The sequence below is a fragment of the Panthera tigris genome, chromosome E3 (genome assembly GCF_018350195.1).
Source record: "Panthera tigris isolate Pti1 chromosome E3, P.tigris_Pti1_mat1.1, whole genome shotgun sequence".
NCBI lineage: Eukaryota > Metazoa > Chordata > Mammalia > Carnivora > Felidae > Panthera > Panthera tigris.
Genome location: NC_056675.1, coordinates 5,864,921 through 5,887,151, shown reverse-complemented (window position 1 = coordinate 5,887,151; position 22,231 = coordinate 5,864,921). Strand labels below are relative to the sequence as shown.

The window sequence follows — 22,231 nt, the reverse complement described above, 5'->3', positions numbered from 1 at the left end:
GGGTCTCAGGATGTCAGCAGTCAGATGCCAAGGTAAGAGATGGAAAGTTTCTTTTCTGAGGGATCTGATTACTCTGGGGGAAAAATATATCCTATATTGGTAGTTGAGGACCCCCCCTCCCCCCGCCTCGGGCCCCCACAGGGATTCCTTCCCCTCTACAACAGAATCATCTGGGGAGTTTTAAAAAATACGAATGACGAGGCGGGGGGTGCCTGGGTGGCTCAGTCAGTTAAGTGAGGTTGTGATCTCACATCTCAAGAGTTCCAGCCCTGTGTTGGGCTTTGTGCTGACACCTCAGAGCCTGGAGCCTGCTTCAGATTCTGTATCTCCCTTTCTCTCTGCCTCTCCCCTGCTCATGCTCTGTCTCTGTCTCTCTCTCAAAAATAAATAAACATTAAAAAAAATTTTTTTAATATGAATGACAAGATTCCAGCCAATTAAATCAGATACTCCAGGGGTGGGCTTTGGCATTTGTATTGGTTTTAAAGGCCCTTAAGTGATGAAAACACAGGAGCAGGGGTGATCACCACGCAATAAACTTATAACTACACACACAGAAATACTTTTGAGTGCTTCACTCTTAAGTATGAATCGGCAGTCACCAAATGTTTGAGGAAGGTCTACTATGAAACTCAGAGACCAAAACAACAGAAGAAGAAGAAAAAAAAAAAACAAACTCAGAAGAAATAAGTAATGCAAAAAGCAGAAGAAAACTCCAACAAAAGCTATAAGTGATATCTTCAGAGATAAAAGAAGACATTACATTCATGAAAAAAAGAACAGAATGTTACAAAAAGAATGTTCAGAGGGGGGAAAAAGGGCCTCTTGCAAACTAAAAATATTCTGCTGGAAATATAACTTTCAATAAGAGGTGTGGAGCTTTAGTGGGGGAAATATCCCTTACACAGAACAGAAAAAGGGAGATGGAAATAGGAAGGGTAAGAAAACTAAAACATTAATCTGAGGGACCCAATACCTGAATAAAAGACATTCCAGAAAGAGGGAACAAAGAAAATTGAGGAGGATTATTAAAGTAATAACTCAAAAGAATGGCCCCCAATAGATGGGTGATTACTTAGAGCTGGTGGGAGCAAATAGGGGATGATGACGAGTGGGTACAAGGTTTGTCTTGGACGTGATGGAAATGTCCCAAAATTAGATTACGGTGATAGCTGCACAACTCTGTAAATATACTAAAAACTAATGGGGCGCCTGGGTGGCTCAGTCGGTTAAGCGGCCGACTTCGGCTCAGGTCGCGATCTCACGGTCCGTGAGTTCAAGCCCCGCGTCGGGCTCTGTGCTGATGGCTCAGAGCCTGGAGCCTGCTTCCGATTCTGTGTCTCCCTCTCTCTCTGACCCTCCCCCATTCATGCTCTGTCTCTCTCTGTCTCAAAAATAAATAAACGTTAAAAAAAAAACAAAAAAACTATTGAATTGACTCCTTTCTTTAAGTGGGCAAATTTTATGGAATGTAGATTATATGTCAGTAAATCTGTTTTTCTAAATGTCCCCCAGAAATCCCAGTGCTCAGATTGAGGGGACAACCAAGAGCCCACTGCAAAGATAGACCCACACTAAGGCACATAATCGTGTACTTTCAAAATACCGGAGACGAAGAGAAATCCCTAAAAGCAAAGCTCCCGAGGAAACAATTCACAAAGAAAGGATCAGGAATTAGAATGGCATCCTATTTCTCAGTAGCGACACTTAACTCTACAAGGCAGTACAGCATCGCCTTCAGATTTCTGAGAAAAACATCATCACCAGCTTGGAACTCGACCTAGCGTAAGGATAAAGAATGGTTGAAATCCATTGGCTAATGCCCAAATGAATGAGGACACGCAAACTTTATTCTGAAAGTCCATAATGCTATACATCTCATTTTGTTAAGGCAAAAGCGTGACTCATGGTCCCGTTGAAGCTGACGTGCAGACGCTGCTGGTCTGCTAGCTGGAGAGACCAGCCAGTGGCCCACCTCCACTTCTCAGGGAGGGTCTGTTGTTTTCCATCTCCGTGAATCCAGGGCCTCTCATAATGTGAAAAATAGCTGGGGTTAAATTGTGAACACGATCCTGAAAAAAGAAAGCCCACAGCCAGCGGTGGCATAGAGTTTAAGAATCCGGCTTTAGATTAAATAGCCTGGGTTCAAATCCTGTTGGCATCACTACCTTCTTGTGACTTGGGGCCAGTTACCTCATTAACCACTGAGATTTCATTTCCTCTCCTGTAAAATGGGACTGATGCTATCTGCTCATGGGATTGTTGTGAGGCTTTGGGGAAATGGTGTCTGTCAAGTAGAGGACATTGTGCCTGGTACAGAGCGATACTCGTTAATTAGTAGTAGTAGTAATAGTAAGACTAGTATTGGTAGTGATAGCAATAAAAAGAGCAGGTCTAATAACGTGATGTAATTGAACAGTTTGGATTTGATGGCACATAAGTGCCAAAGGCTTGTACATGCTCAGAGTTCAGTTTGGCCCTTATTATACCGATATTCTTTCAAACCAAAACAAACTGTATGTGTTTTTTCGCCCATACTGAGATAGATTTTTCATTCTACTCGTGTTCTTCTGGGAAAAGGCCTAATAGCTTGTATCTCTATCTGTAACTATTTCTCAAACACAGCTTCAAGGTTTGAAAGCCTTCCCTTCCCTTTTTCTCATTGTTAACATCATACTTCCGGCATCTGGAAAAGATTCAAGCACACAGTTTATACAAGGTGTGATTTGTCGATAGCAGGCATATATATTAAGAGAGGAGCAGAGAGGGAGCATGAGTTAGGAGATGACCGTATACAGTCATAGCAATTCATGGCTTTGGGGTTTGTCCTTTACTGCATCGCAACACTGAAAACCTCTCAGGGCAAAATACCAGGTTAATGTTGTGGAAGCAATTCAGATACAAACGTCTGTCGTCAAGAGGTAACAAAAACACCCCAAAAAAGAGCGAGCGCATCTAAGCATGTGGTTTTCTGTTTGCTTAGCATCTGGCACCCTGGTGTAAGAAGAGAGGATTCCAGGTCAGCCAGAGCAGAGGCACATTCTGAGATGGCTGTGGCAGGGTGTAGCTGTTGTCCTTGGATGGGGATCAGTGAGGGTCTGAGAGGCTGGGAATGGCCACAGACAGGAGCGGTAATATCCCTCCCTTTGGATAGATTTCTGTACCTTTGCTCCACAGAGGGGGCGAAATGCTTTCCCCTGGGGTCTGTGCATGGGCTTGTCCACCATCCATTCATGGCCTCTCAGGAAACATACCGGGCACACTCCCAGCATCAAGAGATTATTCTACACTTGATCTTAGCCAAAAGGCCGAGAAGCGATAAGAGATTATTCTTAAAAGACACATACAACAGAAACTGCTTAAAGGAACACACACACACACACACACACACACACACACACACACACACACACTGACCTTCTAACTCACAGGCAGCACTTTAAAACATATGCAGAGAGGGACACCTGGGTGGCTCAGTCTGGTAAGTGTCTGACTTTGGCTCAGGTCATAATTTCATGGCTTGTGGGTTTCAGCCCCTTACTGGGCTCTGTGCTGACAGCTCAGAGCCTGGAGCCTGCTTCGGATTCTGTGTCTCCCTCTGTCTCTACCCCTCCCCCACTCACGCTCCCCACCCCCCAAAAATAAATGAATGTTAAAAAATTTTTTTGAACACATGCAGAGATTTCTTAGGTGCTTTGTCATCTGATATCCATAACAACCCTGTGTGGGGTATTACATTTTCTTTCTTACCAATGAAGAAGCCAGAGAGGTAAATGGCCAGCCAAACATTACATATATTCAGTTATTTAATCCTTGTAACAATCCAGCTTTACAGAGAAGGAAACTGGGGCACAAAACGATAAATGGCTGTCTAGAGAGGCTGTGTTACATTCAGGAGAGGTTCTGTGCTCTAAAGGACTGTACTTTGAGTTTCTTTTTTTTTTTTTCTACTAAAAGCCAAGGTGCTTTGCCAAATTATTTATGTCTTTTTCATAACTGAAGGACTTGTTAACAACCACCAGTGAGATGCCTACTGTGGATGCAACCCTGACTGTGTGGGGCATCATGAGGAACAGATCCAGTGAGAGAAGGGCGATCCTTTGGGTCCATGCCTCCCACTTTGTTGGAGAAGTGAGGCAGCGATGTCTCTATCCAGCCCTTCTCCAAGTGAGGGATATGCCCATTTTTGCCTCCGTTACTTCTTGGAAGTGGAGTCTGTATATCTGCTTCCTGCCACAGAAAGTATTTTTACATTCCTTATGTTGATGTCATGTACCAGGATGCCTCTGATTCCAGTGTTTCAGCCTCCACACATTAGTCTGTGTTCATATCCTGTATTATTTTGGAGACTTCAGCCTGTGCCGTTTGGCCTAAACCTTCTAAGCCAGGGTCCTAACCTGTCCGGTGCCTCTGTCTTTCTGCAGGAATCACTTTGACTCCCTGACTGCTTAGTTGGCTTTCTTTGAGATTCCCTGCAGATCTCTGGCCTTCCCGCTCCCGCCCCGGGTTCCCGCATCCAGAATGGCACCAAGCTCTTCTGTAAAGGTCAGTGTTGAATCCCGTTTTCACTGGGTGAGTTCACCTTCCTCACCTGCTTGATAGATACCATCGGCTTTTGTGCTCAGAGAGAATCTGCGCTAAGAACTACTTCCGTTCTCTTTCTGAGCCTGTTTGACCAAAAGTGGTAATAATTACCTTCAGTGGTTAATTTCCGTCTTTTCTTTCTGTTGAATGGTCAGACTATGCCTCTTTCTGCTCCCCTCTCCAGCCACCGTATATTCATTCGTTTAGGAGACTGTGCACCAGGCACCCTGCAAGGAGCTAGAAATACGACAGTGAATAAGATAGCCACGGTCATTGTTGTTTCAGGGAGACCGAATAGCAAACAATTAAAACATAGGACGAACAGCATGGTTGCAGGAGAAGTACAGGAAGTATGAGAAACACAGAGGAGAAACACCTTCCTTACACTGGGGGATCAGGGAAGGCTTCTCAGAGGAGCTGAGTGGTAAGGAGTGAAGGATAAGGAGGAATGAGCAAGTCGGAGGTGCTTGAGGGAGTGGTCACGGGAAGGGAGGAGACGAGCGCGGAAGGAGTACCCTCCAGACACCCCTCACTTGCCCCACCCCGGACATGCACGCACACGTGCACAGGCCTGGCACGGCGATGAAATTAAATGCTCTTCCTGTGGTCAGAAGCAAGACATTCAAGAGAGGTGTTGAAAAATGAGACCACAAAGATAAGCAGAGGTCAGACCATGCAAAATTTTATGAGCCATGTTAAGGCAACTGAATGTTAGTCTCAGGGCATCGGGAGACCACGATAGGGTTTTAGGCAGGTCAGCCATCGTGTGATTGGATTTGCGTTTTGGAGAGATCCCTGGCTGCAGGTGGAGGGGCCCAGGGAGGAAGGAGGTGATGAGGCAACGTCATCTGCATGAACAAAAGAAGGGTGTGCCACGTGTGTACCTCCAACGTATGCACCTCTCGGCCCCCCCTGGGCCAGGCCACTTGTCCCTCAGCTGCTTGGGCAGGCGACCATCCCTGTTCTCAGCTGAGTCCCTCCCTGGGAACTGTCCATGGCCCACTGCTCACCAGGGCAGCCACATCCAATGATTGGACAATGGGACAGTTTCAGGGTTCGGGCCTTGTTGTCTCCAGGCAGGGCGGTCCGGCTCCAGAGCTCCTGTGGAACATGCTGAGGCCTCTGTTTCAACCATATTGCGGCTCAGCTCCTTCCTCCTGCGTCCCTCCACACAGAGTGGTAAAACTGGAAGACTTCCATGAAGGAGAGTGGGGCTGGGATTGGGGGAGGAGTCCTGGCAAAGCCAATGTCTCCAGCCCTTGAGAGGTTAAGGGCCTAAACTAATATTATAATGAAATGAATGTTCCCAATGAGGTGAGATGCTTTTTAATGAGTTCCGCTGACACCTTGGCGAAAGACTATGAAAAGCAGAGTGGGGGGGGGGGGGCGCCTGGGTGGCTCAGTCAGTTGAGTGTCCAACTCTTGATCTCGGCTCGGGTCTTGATCCCGGGGCCATGAGTTTGAGCCCCACGCAGGGCATGAAGCCTCCAGTCCCCCAGAAAGCATTGCATTCTCAACCCCAGCAAGTCTGCCGGGCCCACTCAGGACCTGCGTTGGGAAGGAGGCACCCTGAGGATGGAGATGGGGTCATTCTGGGAGATGCAGTTGAGAACCTTGAAGCCCCAGATCTCTTGAAACCTCGAGACCCTGCCGTGGTGCCCTCCCTCCCCCAGCTAGAAGAGGACTGGAAGACCATGCAGGTGTTGTTGCCTCTCGAGGCAATGAATGTGTACCCCTCTCGGGATGTGCCCCTGCCTCCCCTCCCTACACCAGACCAAAACCAGGGGTCGAGTCTTACCACAGTCCAGCTGGGGAAGAGCAAGGCCTGCTGATAACTGAAGGTGACTGTCCTCAGGAGAAGGTACATAGGGACTGGATTCCGGGGCCCTGGACCACCCAGGGAGAGGGGCCCAAGATTGCACACGAGATGTTGATGTGGAAGTGCTTCTATATCCATGCACTGCATTTGACCCCTGGGGAAGGCGACAACGTGCCGCGAGGGCTGATCTCAGAAGCTTGGAGAAAGCAGTGTTGCACATCAAGTGAGGCAGAAATGTCTGCGGGGCTGAGGTGGGTGAGGAGGAAAGGCTCCGAAGGGGACACTCCTCAGTTCGCTTCCCGCACGCAGAACCTCTGCTGAGGCCAGCATCTTCAAGTGGTTGGGAAGGTGTGCTCATTTGAATAGCTCCTGATGAATTGGCCTCCACTCTCCCCTTTTTTTGTTTTTTTGGAAAGTTTTTAATTTACAAGAAACTCTATCTCAGTTCGCTTGAGGAAAATGCCTTTTGTGGCTCATGATCATTCTGAATACGAAGTATTTACTTAGGAAATTTTCTTTCCTGAGAGAACTTAGTAAGCAGATTGTTCCATTTTTCTTTTTCAGAGAAAGCTCTCTGCCATATCTTTCTTGAGAACAAATTTGCTTAATTCTTATCTTCCTGGCTGGTGAAAAGGTTTACCCTGGATAGCATCGCTGCTTGGTTTTCATTATTCTATTTTCCTGGCTGGGCCGTGTAATTTCTCTCCTTGTAATTTTCCTTGGTGTGCTGTGTGAATCACATACTAAACTTCTGTTGAGTCATTTCCTATTAGTTAGGCTTTTGGGTAACATTTAATTTTACCAATGGCATTTTTTTTTTTTAATTTTTTAATGTTAACTCCACCATAGTTAACGTACAGTGTTATATTAGTTTCAGGTGTACAATATAGCAATTTAACAATTCTGTATATTCCTCAGTGCTCATCGTGATAAGTGTCCTCTTATACACTTAATCCCCGTCACGTATTTCACTCACCCACCTCCCCTCTGGTAACCACCAGTTTGTCCTCCAGAGTTAAGAGTCTATTTCTTGGTTGGTCTCTCTCTCTCTCTTTTCCTTTGCTCATTTACTTTGTTTGTTAAATTCCACATATGAGCAAAACCATATGGTATTTGTCTTTCTCTGATTTATTTCACCCAGGATTGTACTCTCTAGATCCATCCATGTTGTTGCAAATGGCAAGGTTTCATTCCTTTTTATGGCTGAATAATATTCCATTGCATGCGTGCGTGTGTGTGTGTGTAGAGAGAGAGACACCACATCTTCATTCACTCATCTGCCAACGGTGTTGTAGGCTACGTCAAACAGTAATAACACCTATACAACAACCCCACAATGTTAACAGACGCTTAAAGAGCAATTACTCTGCATCAGGTGCTCTTCTCAGGGCCTTCCATGAGCAGCTCATTACTTCCTCACAGCAGCCTTTTCTGTAGAACCACCATCCCCCAGACAAGGAAGCTCAATGGTTAAGGAACCTCTTGTGATAAAAGGTGGGCAAATTGGGAAGCTCATCTCCAGGTTCTAGATATAGAAACTGAGCCACAGAGGCCATGAGGTCTGTCTGGGAACCCTGTCCACAATGGGCGGCTCAGCCTTCCCCAGGCAGTCCTGGTCAGGTGGGGCTTGGTGTCCATACATCCAAAGGTTTGGGACTTAGAAGTCTAGCAATTTCCATTGCTGAGCCCCCAACACATAATGAGGCAGGCTTTATGAGGTCACCAGCCATAGGTGGAAATTTAGGTAACTTGGGTTCTAGCCCTGCCCAGGAACAAGTAACTTTTCCCCCCTGGGACTCGGTCGGTCTCTGCATCCATAAAAAGAGGGCATAGACCAGATCAGGAATTGCACATTAGTGGCCTGTGGGACCCTTGAAGCCCACAGATGTGTTTTATTTAGGCTGCATGTTCCGTTTCATTTCGATTTGGTTTTTCATTGTATTAAATTTGCATTCCTTTAAGATGGCCAGTTGAGACACTGGCCCCACAACTCCTTATTGTCTTAAGCCTGATTTACATGTTTACACACTCACCTGGCACATATCTCAGCAGGCTGTTGAGATTGCAGATCTGGGATGAAATTATCTCTGAGGCACATGCCAATTGTGTTTATTTCCCCCCAAGAACTCCCTAAGGAGATTCGAGAGCCTAGGAGGGCAGAGTAAGCGAGGCAACCAGAGTGGTTTGCTGGCCCTGCGTGTTCTTAGTGTCCTGGGATCATAGACACTTGGCTGGCCTTGCCCACTACTTTAGCCCACCCCACAGAGCCAAGGAGGGTGCAGCACTGATGGGTTTTCGCAGGGAAGGAGGAAGCGGGTGCCATGTTCCGCTCGCATTCACAGACTGGGAGGGATGGTCGGCACGCCCATGAGGGGAGGGAAACATCAGCAGCCAGCAGAAACGAGGACCTGTACTTTTTGGCAGGGTCTACCATTGCAGTTACCCACACTGGGGCAAGTGGGACTTGCCTGTGGCTGCAAACCTATTCCCCTGGGAGCAGATCAACCTTGACTGCGCTAAGCATCTACCTTGACAGATCCAGCTCACTGCTCTCTTTCGTTGTCTGTGGTTGTCATAGTTACAAGGCTTCACTGCCCCTGATTCCCCCTCTTTGTGATGAAGGGGCTCAAACTTACTTCTTACTGGGACCAAGAAGCGAGCTGCCAGGTGCATACATGGAGTTCACCCTGGGATTGCGCGGCCGGTGCCAGTTTGGCTCCCAAATGTCCCAGACAGTAAGGAGGGCCCAGTTCTTCGACATGTGTGAATGACCTTGACTTTCTTCCTTGTGGTCCCCCTTCACTTACTTATTCCATGCCCAGCTCTGTGACTGACACAATCAGGGCTGGTATTATCCCTCAAACAATATGACATTTCAAAACACCCAGGCATCAGGTGGACCGAGATAATGTCAGGGAAGCTCAATAGGGTTCCTCTCAGGCCCTAATGAGAAACACAAAGGAGCAAATTATGGAGACTTTCTATGGAGCCTTCTGGTGAGTGCAGGAAGGGGGTGGGGAAAAAAATCCATTCAGTAATAAGAGCCTTTTTGAGAGGAACTAGTGTTATCCGTCGGCTCTTGAATCCAGATTGAGTTTTGTAGGTGAGAGAACTCTCTTCTCTCTTGGTAGATTTCTTCGTGTGAGCTTAGGGAAAACATTGCAAGCCGAAGAGAGAATTAGATCAGCAAATGACAGTGTGTCTGTGTACCCCTGGCAGAGAAGTCCGTAAATGAGTTTCTTTCCTTTGTTTTGGCTCTCAGTGAGAATACTCTGTTTAAATTAATGTTTTTAACAGGATTATTTAAGCTGTAGCATTTTACAAGGGATTCTTAAGGTCAGAACTTTTTATAATTGTTCATTTTCACAGAACTCCTCTGAGGTAAAGTAGGATGAAAATTGTATAATAGGGGAAGCTGAGTGCTTAAAGATGCAATGCATAAGCTGATTTGTAAAAAGACACTATATGTTGTCACATTATTGTGACATAAAATACTTAGGAAGCCAAGGCTACTTGAGAAATTATTTTTTTCTTGCAAACCTTATAGCATTGAGCATTATGCCTCATACATATATAGTAGGCACTCAGTGGATGTTAAGTCGAATTGAGTTTATCAAATATTTATTAAGTCTTCTACATTTAATTATATAGTTTTGCTAGAGTAGGAATCCTACTCTAATAGCTTTATTCCAATTCAGGTTTTGCAAGGTAGGCTTAATTTGCTTAATTTATCCCAAATAGATAAAAAATTATGAAATACTTTATCGTTAACATAATCATCGTGAAGTAGACCTAGGCTGAACATTTTCCCTATGCAGTGCAGCTCATATGTAGTTTAAAGTTAAGCTGGCAGAATCCTTAAAAAGATTTTTAAAATAGTCTTCCCCTTGATTATCAAACAGCATTAGTCTTATCCTTTGGAGTCCCAGTCATCTTAGAGCTCAAAATAAGTTTGTGAGCACTGCAAAGCAAAAGGAAAAGAAAAGAAAAGAAAAAAAGAAAAGGAAAGAAAAGGAAAGGAAAGAAAAGAAAAGAGAAAAGAAAAGGAAAGGAAAAGAGAAAAGGAAAGGAAAGAGAAAGGAAAGGAAAGGAAAAGAAAAGGGAAGGAAAGGAAAGGGAAAGAAAAGAAAGAGACTCACCATCTAGCCAGCTGTGTGGAGAAGGAAACCCATTCCCACCTGTCTGCATTTGATTGAACCTCCGTGAACTGCCAGTGCCACACTCCCTGGAAGAAACAGATTAAAGACCCACAGGAGACGTCTGACAGATCTTCTTAGACAGGTGCTTTTCACACCTCTACCGTTTATCCAAGGCTCACTTCACAAAGACTTGGAGGGAGCCCTACCCTTCCTAAAGCACGTGAAGTAAACCCAGAGCTAAAGATAAGATGTTCAAGGTTCAAACTCAGAACGGTGTGAATGACAGACAGGAGGGAAAGAGCAGGCCTCCTTTTACTAAAATCCCATATATTTGACATTTCCAAGATTCGGTGGAAGTCATCATGGGTCACTCACTCATTTGTTCATTTATTCACTCAGCCCGTTTGGATGGCGTGACCACTGTGTGCAAGGCGCCATGCTAGGAGCATATGGGTGATCTCTGGCAGGACTGTGGAGATGAGTCTCCACCCTACAAGTTTACGAGCGGCCCTGTAGATGTGATTACTGTGTGGATCCATCTCATTGTTAACACCCAGGTATTTGGGAGTAGGAGTCCTTGATCCGGTTTTCCCAGTCAACCCGCCTACTTTAGGTAATGGTGAATGTATATAATACGTTAGGTAAAATCTCCCATAGACCAAAAGTATCTGTGATTCAAACTTAAAAAAAAAAAAAAAATCTAAAAATTCCAGAAATGAACTGGTAGGGATTGAATTGTGTCCCCCCAAATTCATTTGCTGAAGCCCTAACCCCCAAATGTGACCATTTGGAGATTGGGCCTTGAGGGAGGTAATTAAGGTTAAATGAGGTCATAAGGGTAGGACCTTCATCTGATGGGACTGATCTCTTTATAAGAAGAGGAAGAGACACCATAGATCTTTCTCTTTCCACATGGGCACAGAAAATAGGGCATGTGGGGACACAGGAAGAAGGTGACAGTCTACAAGCAAGGAAGGAAAGGCCTCAACCAGAAACTAGCTCTAAGCTAACTCTAACTAGCTCTAACCAGAAACTAAGCACCTTGATCTTAGACTCAGCTTCTGGAACTGTCAGAAAACAATTTTCTGTCATTTAAGCCACTTAGTTTTGTACTGTTTTGTTATGGTAGCTAGAGCAGACTAATACAGAAACATTGCAAAAATCCCCTCAACTGTTTTCACAGGCTCGTGGCACTTAATACATTACAAAGTACACGGAGTAGGCAATAGGCATTTGCCAAGTGAGTGGTAAAGAGACAACTCAGGGGACACCTGGTCCATGAGGTCGTGCAGTGGGCTGGGAGATGGGACCAGTTACCAGGTGATGACCTCTCCTCTATCTGGAAACTGCAGTTGCTCAGCTAATTTAGGGCCTCTCTACTTTATGGGAAGACTCTGCAAAGGTTGGATGATGACCCTAAAACAGCTTGAACTTGAAAATAAAAATGAGAACACTTGATCTTTTTTTCCACATGCTCTTCCCTGACCTACTTCCTTCTTTAGCTGAAGAGTAAAGGCAGGATGACAAGCCAAGTTCACCCGCACTCTTGACCCGATGTTCATGGCAACCCCTTCTTGAAGAAGATGCATGGCCCGTTCTTTGGTTACAAATTGCAGTCCCTTTGGATATTGGGAGAAGGCCTGCACTGAGCAAAATTATAAAGAAGGATTTGCCTGTTTTCAGTGTGACTTCTTCCTAGCCCACACGTGCCAACCACTCCCAAGTTACCTGGCTGCCTCACCGCACATCTGATCTGACGAAATAATCCTCAGTAAAGTCTTAGAGATTAAGATTTAGTGACTGATACTGGCCATGCTATAGGTTAGGTTTGACAGAATTTACACATAGAAGCTATTTCTTTCTTTCTAGGTTTCCTAGCTGAAATTTGAGTAACTCGCAGCAGGTTAATAATGGCACTTAAGCTAGAGAGATGGTCCCAGTGGCCAGACTTTCTGAATAAGAAGTATACAAATAATGAGCAAAAGTTTAGGATGCTTTTCCACTTAATTATGTTATTTCTATTAAAATAGAAGGTTTTATTAAAATAGTCAATGAGCTAATAGGAATCTTGCTAATAATTGTATGGTTTGCCTTTGGAAGGATGATCTATAATTCGGAGCATAATTTAAGAAAATGCACATACTTTGCTCAGTGACGATTTGCTGTCCCCACCGTCTGGTTATATTGCAAATTTGAGAAGAATGGCACAATCTAACTCAGCCAGTTGGAGGATTGTAGGAGGAAACCTACAATTTTCCATACTTTCATAGGTTTTGAACTCCCTGAAACCTGTTTTTACTATAAATTTAGCTGCCTTACCCAACCCTAATGCTTTCATTTATACTTAACACTCTCCCTGTTCATCCAGGAGGCATCTTTCCCACTCCCAGTCAACTGAACTACTTTTTATAAAAATTCAAACTGTACTTTTAATTATTTTTAGTAAAGCTAAAATGTCATAGTTAAAAATACATTTTAACAGGGGCGCCTGCCTGGCTGGCTCAGTTGTTGGATCATGTGACTCTTGATCTCACGGTTGTAGGTTCGAGCCCCACATTGGGTATAGAGATTGCTTTAAAAAGTAAAATCTTGAAAAAATAAATAAAAATAAAAAATATATTTTAGCAGACTTCCAGTTAAAGATAGCAGAGTCAAGATAAGTTTTACCCTACCCTTTTTACTTAAAACCCACAAAAAACAAGAATAACAAAACATGAGGGAGAGGAGACATAATCTTTAATGAAGCGAGGGAGCAGCTACCACCCCCGGCATGGACTTTGACATTGGACTTAAATGCAGGATACACCCGAGGAAGCAAGTTACGGGTGTCCTCAAGGATACAGTTCACATGCCTGTTTTGAATAAATAGATGGGGTTCCTGGGTGGCTCAGTCAGTTGAGCTTCCAACTCTTGATTTCAGCTCAGGTCATGATCTCATGGTTGGTGAGACCGAGCCCTGAGTGGAGCTCTGTGCTTATAGTGTGGAGCCTGCTTAGGATTCTCTCCCTCTCTCTCTTCCTGTCTCAGACTTGCGTCCATGCGCACTCTCTCTCTCACTCTCTCAAAATAAACATTAATAAATGTTTAAAAAATATTAAAAATAAATGTTTTTAAAGATAAAAATAAAAGTAGATCCCTCCTACTTCGTATCATATACAAGAATAAACTCCCACTGGATCGACTATCTAAAAAGCTATCAACACCTCAAGAAACAACAAATGTTGGAAAGGATTTAGAGAAAGAAAAAGGAACCCTTGTGCACTGTTGGTAGGAATGCAAACAGTGCAGCCACTGTGGAAAACAGTATGGAGATTCCTCAAAAAATTAAAAATAGAACTACCATAGGATCCAATAATTCCACTCCTGGGTATTTACCCCCCAAATTACAAAAGCACTAATTTGAAAAGATATATGCACCCCTATGTGAATTGAAGCATTATTTACAGTAACCAAATTATGGAAGCAGCCCAAATGTCCATCAATTGACAAATGGGTAAAGAAGATGTGGTTATATATATATATATATATATATATATATATATATATGTATATATACACGTGTATATATATACGTGTATATATACGTATATATACGCATATATATACGTATATATATACACGTGTATATATATGTAATGGAATATTACTTGACCATAAAAAAGAATGAAATCTTGCCATTTGCAACAACATGGTTGGAGCTAGAGAATATAATGCTAAGTGAAATAAGTTAGTCAGAGAAAGATAAGTACCATATGATTTCATTCATATGTGGAATTTAAGAAACAAAATTAATGAACAAAGAAAAAAAGAGACAAGCCAAGAAAGAGACTGTAAAGAACAAACTGCTGGTTTACCAGAGGGAAGTAGGTGGGGCGGGGGGGGAGTGAGTGAAGGAGATTAAGGTACACTTATTATGATGAGCACTGAATAATGTATAGAAGTGCTGAATCACTATATTGTACACCTAAAACTAACAACACTGAATGTTAGCTAACTGTACTGTAATTAAAATTCAATTTTTTAAAAAAATTAAAAAGCTATATAAATCTAAATTTATGTAAATAAAATCCTACAAGGACTAAAATAAAACATGCATAAGTATCCAGTAAATTAGTAATTATATAAATAAACATGTATTAAATTGTAAAAATTAAAATTAAAAAAAAAACATGGATGGACTCCTCTTGAACCTGGATGTAGGGAAAGGCTTTTAACTGTGACTCACAACCTCAATGCGATAAAAGAAAAATTAATAAATTCAATTACATTAAAGAAGACTTCCTCATATATATAAAGTTAAAAGGCAGCTAACAACCTTGGAAAATCATTTCAACATACATCACAGGTAATGAGTTAATATATGTATTATATAAACAACTATTTTTAAATGGGGGAATATTTAAAAACCATGAAATAAAAATGGGCAAAAACATGAATCAACAATTCACAGAAAAAGATACAAAAATGGTCCTTATATGTATAAAGATATGCTCAACCTTATTCATGATGAGAGAAATGCCAATGAAAACTACATAGAGATACCATTTCTCATCATTGGATTGACAGAAATTAGGAAGCATTACAACACACAGTGTTGGTGTGACTGCAGGGAAATAGGCTCTCTTATAGATTACTGATGTGAGTGCAAATCGTTACAACCCTCATAAAGGGAATTTGTCTAGCTAACAAAACCACATATGCTTTTACCTTTTGACCCAGCAATTCCACTTCTGAGGATTTTCTCTGGAGATACACTCCAACGATAGAAAATACTAGAAACAACCTAGTTATACACACACAGCAGAGTGATGGAATAAACTGGTACAGTCACGCAATGGAGTACTATGCAACTGTAAAAAATGAAGAAGATCTCTAATCATTGATTGAGCATGATTTCTAGGATGTAGGTTAAGTGAAAAAAAAGTAAAGCATGTAAAAGCATCTACAGTATGCTGTCTTTTGTGAAAAGAAGAGAGTAAATTAGGAAATATGTATCTTTCTATCTACTCATTTGACCAAAGAGAAATACTATAAACTAGAAACTAACGAGATTGGTTACCTACAGGATATGATTGGAAATGGAGAGAAAAGGGTAGAGGGAATGAGAGGGAGAATGACACTTTTTCAAATATAACTTTTTGTTCAATCCCTAGCTTTGGAACCACCTTAATATTTCACACAGAAAGAAAGAATTTAAAAAGGAAGAAAGCAAGGAAGGAAGGAAGAAAATCCGCAAGGATGGGGGAGGAATTTCAAAACTGAATACAAACAAAAACAAACTGAACCATAATTCAAATGAATAACGTGACCACACTGAAATGGAGGAAAAAGAACTAACCCAATTAACTTTTGAACACAGTATTTGGACTCAATACTCTTGGGCTAAAAACAAAAACAAAAACAAAACCCACTAAATAAATATTGAACTCTAATTAGTAGGCTTCATTTTCTCAGAGGCATGAGCTAGCAATTCTGAAATTACTTTCTGAATATTCTAGGATTGAGCTAATAAGTACATTTATTGTGGATAATGGATATCAGGTTTATTACCATCAGAAAAAGGAGTTACAAATATGGAAAGAGAGAATCAGAGAATGGACCCTCTGGCATTATGTTGAAATGGGCAGTATTGGTGTAAACTTGTAGGTTTTAGTCCAGTTAAATATAGAAATGGATATAGATTGTGAGGGCATGTATGTGTATGCATGCATGTATGTACATACATATGATGATTCAGATTTCTGTAAATCTCAGTTCTGTTTGCTGAGAGAAGCACTAACACCCCACCAACAATGAACACACCTCGTGCCCAGATCTTGGTTTCTAAGTACTATTCTCCACCAAGAAACCAGGGCTCTTTGGAACAATGTCTGGCCCCAGTCTGGAAAGGAAAAATGTAAGATAAGCCTGGGCTATCGTGTGCCAAGAAGGAAAGAAAACAATAGTAAAGAAATGCTCCAGGAATTATCGATACACGTCAAAAGGACACAGTAGCCAGCTTGAAGGTGTTCCTGGTGGCAAAACGGGGCAAGTTGAGCATCAAAATAAATGGTAATGGCAAAGGATTATAACCTATTGAATCCATGAATCCATATTGATATAAATAAATAATAGGGGGAAGAAAAGTTCTCCCTTTTTATAAATCTAATGTTTTTTATGTTTCTGTACTGATTTTTTCAGTAGTTTAATGGAGACAGAATTCATATACTGTACAATTCACCCATTTAAAGTATACAGTTGAGGGACACCTGGGTGGCTTAGTCAGTTAAGCAGCCAACTCTTGATTTCAGCTCAGGTCATGATCTTGTGGTTTGTGGGATCGAGCTCCAGGTTGAGCTCTGCACAGATCTTGCTTGGATTTCACGGATTCTCTCTCTTCCTGTCTCTCTGTTCCTCCCTGCCTCAAAATAAATAAATAAATGTATATATAATATGTTACATATATATTATACTTATATATTATATATATATATGTATATATATATGTGTGTGTATATATATATGTGTATATATATATATATATATATATATATATATATATATATACACACTTAAAATAAAGTATACAGTTAAGTGGTTTTAGTATACTCACAGAGTTGTGCAGCCATGACCACATCTAATTTTAGAGTATCTTTATCACCCTAGAAAGAAACCGTGTCCCCATCAGCAGTCATTCTTCCCTTCTGACCCCATCCTCGGCCCCAGGCTGGTCTATTCTCTATCTTTGTAGATTTTTCTACTCTGAACATCTCATGTGAATGGATTCACACAATATGTGGTCATTTGTCACTGGCTTCTCTCATTTGTGTCTTCAAAGTTAACTCATGTTGTAGCATGTATCATTACTTTACCCTTTTTTATTGCCAAATAATATTCCACTGTATAGACATACCATATTTTGTTTATCCATTCATCAGTTGGTGGACATATGGATTATTTCCACTATTTAGCTAGTATGAATAAATATATGAACTATGTGTACAAGTTTTTATGTGTACAGATTCATGAAAATTCATGTACATATTTTTATGTGGATCTATGTTTTCATTTCTCCTTGGTAGATTTCTTTAGGAGTGATTTTGCTGGCATATGGTAACTCTGTGTTTAACATTTTGAAGAACTGCCAAGCTGTTTTCCACAGCAGCTTCACTCCTTTCACATTTTGCGTTTTATATTCCCACTAGCAAAATATGAGTGTTCCAGTTTCTCCTTATCCCATTATTATCTGTCTCTTTGATGATAGCTGTCCTGCTGAGTGTGAAATGGTATCTCGTTGTGGTGTTGAATTTCGTTTCACTAATGACTAATGATGCTGAGCATCTTTTCATACATTTACTGTCCATTTGTAGGTCCTCTTTAGAGAAAAGCCTATCCAGATCCTTAACCATTTTTTATTAGGTTATTGATCTTTTTATTATTGAGTTGTAGCAGCTCTTTGTGTACTCTAGATACAAGTCACTTATCAGGTATATGATTTGAAAATATTTTTTTCCATTCTGTGGGTGAGTGGTCTTTTCACTTTCTTGGTTGCATTATTTACAACACAAATGTTTTTAATTAAAAAAATATTTATTTATTTGAGAGAGAACAAATAAGAGGTACAGAGAGAGGGGGGACAGAGGATCCAAAGTGTGCCTTGTGCTGAAAACAGAGAACTTGACATTGGGCTCAAACTCACAAACTATGAGATCATGACCTGAGCCAAAGTTGGACACTTAACCAACTAAGCCACCTAGGTGCCCCAATGTTTTTAATTTTGATGAAGTCCAATTATCTATATTTTCTTTTGTCATTTGTATTTTTGGTGCCTTATCTAAGAAGGCATTGCCTAACCCAAGGTCTTGAAGATCTACTCTAATGTTTTCTTCTAATAGTTTTATTTTTAACTCCTAAATTTGGGACTTTGGTCCTTTTTTTTTTTTTTTTTTCTTTTAGCATCGTATAATATAAGGCATCCAACTTCATTCTTCTGCTTATGGATATCCAATTGTTCAACACCATTTTGGAAAAGACTCATCTTTCCCACTGAATTGTCTTGGCACTCTTGCTGAAAACCAAGTGACCATAAATTTAAAAGTTTATCTCTGGACTTTCAATTCTGTACTACTCATCTGTACATTTATCCTTTAATGCCAGTACCACACTGTTTTGATTAGTGTAGCTTTGAAGTAAGTTTTAAAATTAGAAAGTGTTAGTTCTCCAACATTGTTCTTCTTTTTCAAGACTGTTTTGGTTGCCCTGGGACTCTGGCATTTCTATTATCAATTTTGAGTCAGCTTCTTAATTCTTGTTAATTTCTGCAAAAAAAAAAAAAAAAAGCCAGCTAGGATTCTGATAGGAATTGTGTTGACTCTATAGATCAATTTGGGAGAGTATTACCATCTTTAGAATGCTAAGTTTTCTGGTTCATGAACATGGGATATCTTTTTATTTATTTAGACAATCTTTAATTTCAGAAAGCTTTTTTTTTTTTTTTTTACTGTTGAAAGTCAACTTATAATTGCAGAAGGAATGATGATATTAAAAGATCGTCATTTGGCAGTCATCCTTTGGCAGTAATGATTGATTTGGGCGAGAATTATCCATGAATACTAAAACGAGTGGGTTAAAGTTTGAGAGGTAACAAGATATTTACATACTCTCAAAGTATCTCCTCAAAAGATACTTATTAATCAAGGGGAAGATGAAACAGTATCTTTGCAGTGGAGAAATGCTGTAGGCACCACCTTAACCTTACTTTCTCATTTAATCCTCCTGCCAAAATTCATTGAAAGACACCCTGCCTTTAACCCCATTCTACAGATGAGGCACCTAAGGCCTGTAGAGACAAAGTAACTTGCACAAGGTTACACACCTAATAATTGAAGTTTTTCTGATCCCAAAGTCTGTGTTCTTAATTGCAATGTTATACTGAACATTTTATTCCTGCCAACAAGTCTATTGTGTCAATAATTTATTTAAGTGGAGAAGTGTCAATATTGTTCTGAACGAAAGTCATTTGCCTATCAATAAAAGTCACAAATAATGGCTCTTTATGCAAACATCCTCCTTGGACGCTTAGCCAGGAAAGAGCATCTCTCTTGAGAAATTTGTCTGTGTTGTTTTATCAGACAACTCATTTCTCTTTTTTCTTCTCTGCCAGGGAACTCAGGCTAAAATAAATGCTCAAGTGGAGTAACTCATTTGGATGCCTGGCAAAGTCTGTTGATAACTGGGGAGGTGTATTGTTCTTATTAGTTGTCCTGTTTGTATTGTGTTTAATTTTGTAAGCAACCCCAAATCCTATTTGGAAGTCAGTAGGACACAAATAGCAAATTGGTTAATGGGAATGTGCTAAACATTGTGGAATTGTACCCTTCAGTAGTGAATTGTCTGGTCTGTATAACTCAAGTTACATTTTAAATATAACTCATTTTTAAAATGAGTACATTCATTAAGGAAGTTTACAGATACAAAGAAAAGCCAGGTGAGGGGTTGTGAAGCTGTCAAAGACCTTGTACTTGGAGAGGAGGCACACAGCCTCTGGAAATCAGGGAGGGTTGAATGATAAGAAATGCAGGACAGGTCAGTGCCAATGGGCATTCTTCAACTGGATGAGCGGGAAGACTGCTGTGTAATGTGTACCGTGGACTAGAAGGAGAATTCTCTGGTGTACGGGCTCAGGTCCTGAATCCTTGAAGAAAAGGCTGGGTGGTGGATTGAGCAATGCCTCTCATATCCGGCTGAGAAGCGTGGAGCTGATTTTCCACACCAGGGGTGCAGACCGGCAGCTGTCATGGCATATCCGGCCACAGATTGTTTTCTCTGGCCCACACACTATTTTGACAAATTTTTAAATTAGTTGCCAACATTACAAATAGGAAAATTCATGCAAAAAGCCAGATTTCCGGCTTACCCGGGAAAATCGGAAAACCTGTCCACATGGCCTGTATTCTCACTTGACAAGGGTAACCTGGAGTTGAGAAGCACTTGTTCGCTGTGACCAGGCATGTATGTGCTCCTACTCAGTCCTGCCTTCCTCACTTAGTCATGCTTCCTGCCTGGTCCCCATAGGCATTGGAGTCTGTGACTGTCGCCCAGGCAAGAGAGAGTTGTTGACATTTTGTGAGAATAAAGAGAGACATTGATGCTTTATGTTTTATGATGCTGAATCATAGGATGGACTGAAGGGGAGAGAGGAGATTATAAACAGAGAGACAAACAGGAGTCCAGAATGAGGGTGGAAAGAAAAATATTGTGGGGAAAGAATAGGCAGGAATCCAGAGGTGACTGAAATCAGGAGATGGAAATTTCCCCATGCACAAAGCAGTCTCAGAGTTGCCGGGGAGAAGACACTGCAGGGTTCATTTGCTGGGCACTTGGGGACGTGGTGCTGTATGCCAGCCACCCTTCATTGTGCAAAGGTCAGTACTTGCCCGCTCCCTCTTTCTCGTCCCTCAGGCGTATCAGGGGAGTAGGCTTCTGCCATTGTACCCAGAGTTCTGAGTTGTGAGTTGTCACACAAAGAAAATGATTTGCAACAAATGGGGATCATGGGGAATAACTTCCAAAGCCGTGACTCCCTGAATGGGGATGAATGGGTTTCTTTTATTTAGAGTTAGGATGAATATTCGGAAAGAGGAGTTTTGTGATCACACATAAAGGGGGGGGCCTAGTGTTGTTACACAGGCATGCTTCGAAAACATGCCTATACGTGCACCGTGTTATGTTAATGAGGTTGGTGCTCCTCTTTGGGTGGAGATTTTCGCATTGTAAAGAGGTAGAGGTAACTGTGGACACTCCGTGGTCCATCTATGCAGGTGTGAGTCAGTGGTCAGGTTCAAACTGGCCTGGGCCGGCTAGAGCTCTTCCTGTTGTTTGCTCCTAAAGGATAAGGTTACCGTTTCTGTGAAGAATAGGGGTCAGTGGGACTCTTGCTTGTGGGTTTTAGCCTCCTTAACCTTATGGGGCATGTTTTCACCGTGTCACCTCCAGCGGGCTCGCCCTGCATGGCTGACACACGCACAGACTCAGCCCCAGTGAATGGCTGTGTCTGTCTCAGTGAACAACTGCACATTTTAACTGCTAATTGAGCCACACCTTTCCGCTTCTTGTGATTTAGCAAACCTCCCCCATCCTTGTCTTGGGATACCATGTCCTTGGTCTGCTGGTACATCCTTCTTCTCCATTAGTGAAAAGTCTCCTTTCTTTTTCCACGGTGGTTTATCCTCCATTTTTCTTGTTCCTTCCCATTCAAAATGGATAATTCTGTCTCCGGTTTGGATGAAGAAAGGTAGAAAGAATGTCACTCCTACCCTAACAACAAGAAAACCATAACTTTTATTGAACCCATCAGAAAGCCAAGGTTGCAGGACAACCAAGTAGTCTGAAAACTAAGTAAAGATGGGCCCTTTTAAGGAAAAATGAGACACATCACTGAATCATCTGTGGCAGGGGCACAAAGCTCAGCATACAGGACTCCTGCCTCCTTTGGAATAAAGCCCTAACGTCCTAAGAGGGGAGGGACAGAAAACTCTATCACCCCCAGAACACAGGTAAAGACCTATTGCAGGTGGCGTAAGGGTAAAAAAAAATAAAAGTCTACCCCGAAGTGGGGTCAGGAGGAAACCATTCTGAGCCCAGAATCCTATACTAATATCCTTAGAGGTCTTCTGCTGGTAGAGGAATAGGAAACTCTCTCCTTCACAAG

General features: G+C 41.8%; 1 long non-coding RNA gene across 1 annotated transcript in view; it reads left to right on the top strand.

Annotated features, from left to right (window-relative positions):
• LOC122234615 overlaps window positions 1–22,231 on the top strand; it is a 46,283-nt gene that overhangs the window by 16,065 nt on the left and 7,987 nt on the right. Inside the window, exon 2 of the long non-coding RNA XR_006212459.1 lies at window positions 4,425–4,545. This is a non-coding gene — a long non-coding RNA (uncharacterized LOC122234615). The remainder of the gene's footprint in view (window positions 1–4,424; window positions 4,546–22,231) is intronic.